This window comes from Phyllostomus hastatus, unplaced genomic scaffold (assembly GCF_019186645.2).
Source record: "Phyllostomus hastatus isolate PE091 unplaced genomic scaffold, TTU_PhHast_1.1 phas_scaffold_501, whole genome shotgun sequence".
Classification (NCBI taxonomy): Eukaryota; Metazoa; Chordata; class Mammalia; order Chiroptera; family Phyllostomidae; genus Phyllostomus; species Phyllostomus hastatus.
Window position 1 is genome coordinate 8,655,447 of NW_025334033.1, and position 6,621 is coordinate 8,662,067.

Consider the following 6,621-nt stretch of genomic DNA (forward strand, 5'->3'; position numbering starts at 1 on the left):
CATTCCCTATAAGTGTTGCACAATCCCAGAATGCTTCACTTTGTGGATATATACCTAGACATCAGTGGTCCAAAAAAGAAGCCTAATAATCTGCTCTCCGATTGCTTAGCCCCAGCACATTCCTCATCCTCAAGTCATAAAAACCCCTGAGCCCCACATCTGTCACTCAGAACCTGAAACCCTGGCTCAGTGTTCTCGCCTTCTGCAGAGCCTCAATAAATCTGCCTTTGCTTTTATCAGTGTCTCTAGTCAATTCTTTTATATAAGAAGAAAGAACCCAAATGTGTTGGTTACAGTAGTTCACATGTCTAACATATCAAGCATCACTGCGATTCCCCCCCAAATTTAAAATGTCCTATGGCATCCCTGTGAGTTTGCTGCCCAAGGGTGCCTTAGCTCACAATCTGGGAACCACAAATCTAGGCAATAAGGCATCACAAACATTTTGAGCAGGCAATCATCGTAACAAATGTTTTAGGAAAATGGGTCTGGCATTGGTGTTAAAGATGGATGGCACTGTTAAAAATTTTTTTTTAAATGGTTCTGGCTGATGTAGCTCAGTGGATTGAGTGTGGGCTGTGAACCAGAGGGCCACCAGTTCAATTCCCACTGAGGGCACATGCCTGGGTTTCAGGCCAGGTCCCCAGTGGGTGGTGCATGAAAGGCAACCACACATAATATTTCTCTCCCTCTCTTTCTCCTTCTCTTCCCCTCTCTCTAAAAATGAATAAATAAAATCTTTTTAAAAATAAAATAATAAAATAAAAACAATGGAGACTAGCCTTGACAATTGCAAGTAGACACAACCAGTTTAGTCATACAACCAGACCTTAATGTAGGTTATTTTACAACACTAACTCACCCTGGGTCATTTCTTGCTTATACCTCAGGAAATCATAAGCAAATCTTGACCCTTTCGCAAAGTTGACATAAGGTAACCACTGAAAGTTCTAATATAACCAGTCGGCTATGAAGAATAAACAGTCAGTGCATTTGTAACCACAGAACCAGCTCACAATGGTTACTGAGTTGATGTTCACAGTCAGCAGACCAAAACTGCAAGTCATGAATCCAAAGCATGAGCAGAGGAGAGAGCTCTGACCTCCGGCAACACCCAGACTAAAGGACTAGAACATGACCAGAATGCGAACACCAAAACCCTTCCAAAGCCACGGGTCTGTTGTGCAGGAAGATTGATACCTAGCACGCTTTAATGCCAAAGGTCTCCAATCAGCACCTGATCCACCAGTTTTTCCGCATACCAGACTGTTCCACCTAACCTCTAAGCCTCAATCTTTGCCTTTAAAAACCCTTGATTAAAAGCCATTGGGGAGTTTGGGTTTTAAGCGATAGCTTTCTGTTCTCCTCGTTTGACTCGCTGCAAGTAAAACAGCTTTAACTTTTCCCCTGCTAACCTTGGTGTTCAGTGTTTGGTCTTGCTGCACCTCAGGCAGGCAGGCTCTTGCTTGGTTTGGTTCAGTAACATTTTCTCACTATATAAGCTGCTTTATAACATTATACCATTACACCTGAGCCTCACATCATGTTCTGGTTTGAGTGCTCCTGGGTTGCACAATGAACTTTGACTCATTACTATTTCGGTGTTACTGTGTTACTGTGGCTATGCCTGAACTTTCAAGAGAACGGAATCAAAGACTTGAGGAGAGCACAGGAATCCCGTGTGTAAGGGTCATGGCAGCAAAGGAGTGAAGCAAGATTTGGAACACAAGGAGATGGCAGGACTTAATTGATAGGATAGGGTGGGGGGTGGGGGAGGATCTACATACATAGAGGTTTTTAGGAAGGGTAACAAAATAATAATCAGATATAAAATTAGGATGTTAAAACGTCAGTTTGCAGCCCACCCTAGCTAAACAAATCTAAATTGAAATCCTAGCCTATACATTGTCCATGAAACTCAAAAATTGAATCTGGAGGCTTTGGCTAGACATAAATGATAAAGATTTATTCAAGGGTGTTAGGTTTGCGAACTAGAAACACAACTAGGCAATACCCAGAATGTTCTGAAGAAGAAATGAAACAAGTAGAATAAAATGTTCCCCAAAGTTGCTCTGAGTCAAGCCCTACCAGAACAAATCCCCACTGAGTCAAGCCCTGCCAGAGTATGGCATTTATCAATAGGCAGCTATGAAATAATGGACCAGGGACTACCCTGACTTCTTTTAAGTTTCTTTTAAGACCTAAAGCCAAGCCACACAAAAAAACTCAATACCTGGTTGGGAAAGTCCCTTCCTGCATCCCACAATAAGTGCTGCACAATCCCAGAATGCTTTGCTTTGCTGACATATGCCCCGACATCTATGTGCCTATACCTGGTCATCAGTGTTTCAAAAAAGGAAAACCTGGCTAACCTACTCCCTGATTGGTTAACCCCAGCAACCTCCATCTTCCCGAGTCATAAAATCCCCGAAGCCCCACGTTCGGTACGCAGATCCCGAGGCCCTGTCTCAGTGTTCTTGCTTCTGCAGAGCCTCAATACATCTGCCTTTGCTTTTACCAGTGTCCCTTGTCTAAATTCTTTATATCCGGAGACAAGAACCCAAACTCATTGGTAACAGAAGGAAAAGTTGAGGGTTCTCATAGTAAAAAGTACATTCTTGAAAAGAATTGGCCCAAGATGGTAAATAAGCCTCTAGATGTTCAGAGGTCTGGATAATGGATGTCAGGTAGTCCAGCTGTGTGAACTTTCTTTCCTTAGTCTTTCAAGGGGTAACCAGAGGGTTATCTGGAGGTTTAATGTATATCCAGGCCTTGATGTAGGACTGGGAAATTCAAAAGTAAGTTTCTAATGGGGTAGTCAAGAGTCAGAAAATTTTAGTTTAGGTGGTAGCTAATAAGCTCAGTAATCAATGCATGTAAGAAGCTATTGTCCCAGGAACTGAAGGTATGACCCACCCTGACTCCAGGAGACCACAAGCAGTTCCACCTTTGTGCCTCGGGGGGGGACTGCAAGCAATCCAGGTGGTATCTGAGCCCTTGTACTCCAGAGTGGGATGGCCACCACCCAGGGTGAGAATGCTGCAGTTTTTTAATCCAATTAAGTTTTTCCTGAATTCCAACCCCCTTACCTACACTTTGTTCTCCTGATAAAAAGGGTCTTTTTAAAATAGAATTTAAGATGGTCTGTTAGGGTACAAACCCACTGTCTTCTCAGATCGCCAACCATCTGAATAAAGCGCCCATGAAGGTTCAATCCCTGTCTCTGCTTATTGGGTCTGGTAGGTGCCAGGCAGCACAAACATGGGCTTTTCTGGTTTCATAGGTACCCCAACATTAAAGGGCTCCAAATAAGTTTTTTTTTTCTATTTACCCATCTTTGGAGAACATTGGAAAGAAGTGATTATAAGAAAAAAAAATGTCCTGGCTGGGTGGCTCCTTTGGTTGGAGCATCATCCCATACACCAAAAGGTTGTGGGTTTGACTCCCGTCAGGGCACACAGCCGGGTTGTGGGCTCTATCCCCTGTTGTGGGTTGCAAACCACTGATGTTTCTCTCTCTCTCTCTCTCTCAAATCAATAAACATATCTTTGGGTGAGGAGAAAAAAAGGAAAAAATAATAAAAAGCAAAATAAAAGAAAGTGATCACAATGAGAAACTCTACCAGCAGTCAGTTGGGGCAACAATCATCTTGGTTAAATTGAGCTCAAGTTTGATAACTGGGCCAGGGTCTCTTGGCTTGACTCCTGACTAGGGACCCAAAGCCTTTTACTCAAGAGTGGGTAAAATAGCCCTGACTGGGTAGTTCAGTTGGTTAGAGCATTGTCCTAATACACTAAGGCTATGGGTTTGATCCCTGGTCAGGGCGCATATAAGAATCAACCAATGAATGCATCAATGAATGGAATAACAAACTGATTTGTCTCTCTCCCTCTGTCTCTCCCTCTTTCTCTGTCTTTCTCTCTCTCCTTTCCTCTCCCTCTCTTAAATCAATAAGTAAAAAATAAAGTACAAGAGTGGGTAAAATGGTCAGGAGATAGAAAAGGGAAATTTCCAGGATTCCTTGATACAGGAATTCATGAACTGTGGTATAAAAACCCATTGGTGAAGTCCAAGCTCAGGTTATAATTAGATAAAAAGAATCTAGGAATATAATGATTGATAAGATTATGAAAACTGGAATGTTTAAACGGGCTTTATGTTTTAAAAAAGGATATGTCAACTTTAATTGACTTCATTTCTTTTACTTGATGGTACTGTGGGAACAAATACTGTGTCTCACTGGGGAACTGAAACCCGAAGGTGTGGGAGTTCAGAACAAGTCACCCAAGATGTGCTTCTGGGCAGGAGATGTGCTTCCAAGTACAAGATGTGATATTGAAAAAGGTAAAATAAAATGTTCCCAAAACTTGCTCCACAGAGTTAAACCCTACCAGAACAAATTGCTCCATCAATGATTCTCTCCCTCTCTTTCTTCTTCCTTTTCCCTCTCTCTAAAAATAAAATAAAATAAATAAATAACTTAAAAATTCCACTCTTGGGAAAGTTTGAAACTCTGCAATTAAGTTAGTTATTAAGTTTTGGTTTGGTGACTTAGTTTAGCAACAGTGACTCCATTTTGGCTTGTTGTTTCTTTTTTTGAGAACTACAAAAGAGAAAACTTGAAATGAAGTTATCTATTCTTCTATGTTAAGAAAATGGAAAAAGAACCCTAAATTGCAACCCCAAACATGGATGGAAATGAATGAGTAGAAATTATGAAATGACAGATGTACAACAAAGGAAAGCAATATAAAATTGATGAAACACTAACAAGACTGATAAAAAAAAAGAAATTGTAAATTAGTGATATCAAGAAGGATAAAGAGCCCTGGCTGGTGTGGCTCAGTGGACTGAGAGCCAGCGTATGAACCTAAAGGTTGCTGGTTCGATTCCTGGTCAGGGCACATGCCTGGGTTGTGGGCCAGGACCCCAGTTGGGAGTGTGCAAGAGGCAACCAGTCAATGTTTCTTTCACACACCAATGTTTCTCCCCATCTCTTTCTCCCTCCTTCCCCCTCTCTAAAAACAAATAAATAAAATTTAAAATAAAGAATGAAAAAGAGAACAGCCTTTTCAGATCTTATTGATATGAAAAAGATAATAAGAGGTTATTTTGAGCAATTCATATTAATATATTTGACAATGACAAAATGGACAAATCTATTTACATAAAATTCAAGAAAAGAATACTAGCCCTGGCTGGCGTAGCTCAGTGGATTGAGCGCAGGCTGCGAACCAAAGTGTCGCAGGTTCGATTCCCAGTCAGGGTACATGCCTGGGTTGCAGGCCATGACCCCCCAGCAACCGCACATTGATGTTTCTCTCTCTATCTCTCTCCCTTCCCTCTCTAAAAATAAATAAATAAATCTTTATAAAAAGAGAAAAGAATACTAATAGATGGTGATTTTCTGTCAGAATAGAGCTCCTCTCTAGAAGGAGGCAGTGATTTATCAACCTATACGCTACAGGTTAGTACACTTTGGTAAGCCTTAATACATTTTATTAAAAATTGTAGTAAAATATACATAACATAATTTGCCATTTTAACTATATTTAGTCCACCTCACTGGCATTAAGTACATGCACAATTTTGTGCATCCATCACTACTATCCATTTCCAGAACTTTTTATCTTGCCAAACAGAAATTGCACATGTTAAACTTCCCATTCCTTCCTCCATCCAGTCCCTGGAAATCTCTATTCTATTTTCTGTCTCTATGACTTTGCCTATTCTAGCTACATCATGTAATTACCTTTGTCTATAGATCACATGGGAAGGGGAAGAGGACAGTGAGTGAAAACGCTTCTCAAGATGTTTAACTGCGAGGGGGAGAGAGATGGTAGCTGGAGGGGTCAGGAACGGTGCTTTGTCTTGCTTGTTTTCAAAATGTTGCATTTGAGCCTAAGAGTAAAAACTCAGAGATCCCAGTGAGAGGAAAGTTGAATATCTAAGGTTTGCAAAGTCATCGTGAAATTAGGGTGCTAAAGAGACAGAGACAAAAGAGAGCGAGAGTGCCAGCACAGTAGCGGATGTTAACGGCAAGATTAAGAAAGGGATCATTCACCGTGTTAAAATTTGAGTCTTAACAAATCACAATCAGGATGTGAGTACCTTTGCCAGGTGCTGGATGCAATTCTTTCTTACAACAATCCAGCAAGATAGATGCTATCTCTATTTTACTAGCAAGAAATTAGACTGAGAGAATTTGCTAAAGAGCAGTTTTTAGTGATGAGATATAGAATGAAGAAATAAAATGGAGTCACTATTGTCAAACTGTTAAATCACTGGAATCAAACAGATTGAGGTATGAGGAAATAATGCTATTCTTATTTTAACTGGACTGGAAATGAAATTGGAAAAGCCAGCATTCAAGCTGCCTGGCACCTACCAGACCCAATAAGCAGAGACAGGGATTGAACCTTCATGGGCGCTTTATTCAGATGGTTGGCGATCTGAGAAGACAGTGGGTTTGTACCCTAACAGACCATCTTAAATTCTATTTTAAAAAGACCCTTTTTATCAGGAGAACAAAGTGTAGGTAAGGGGGTTGGAATTCAGGAAAAACTTAATTGGATTAAAAAACTGCAGCATTCTCACCCTGGGTGGTGGCCATCCCACTCT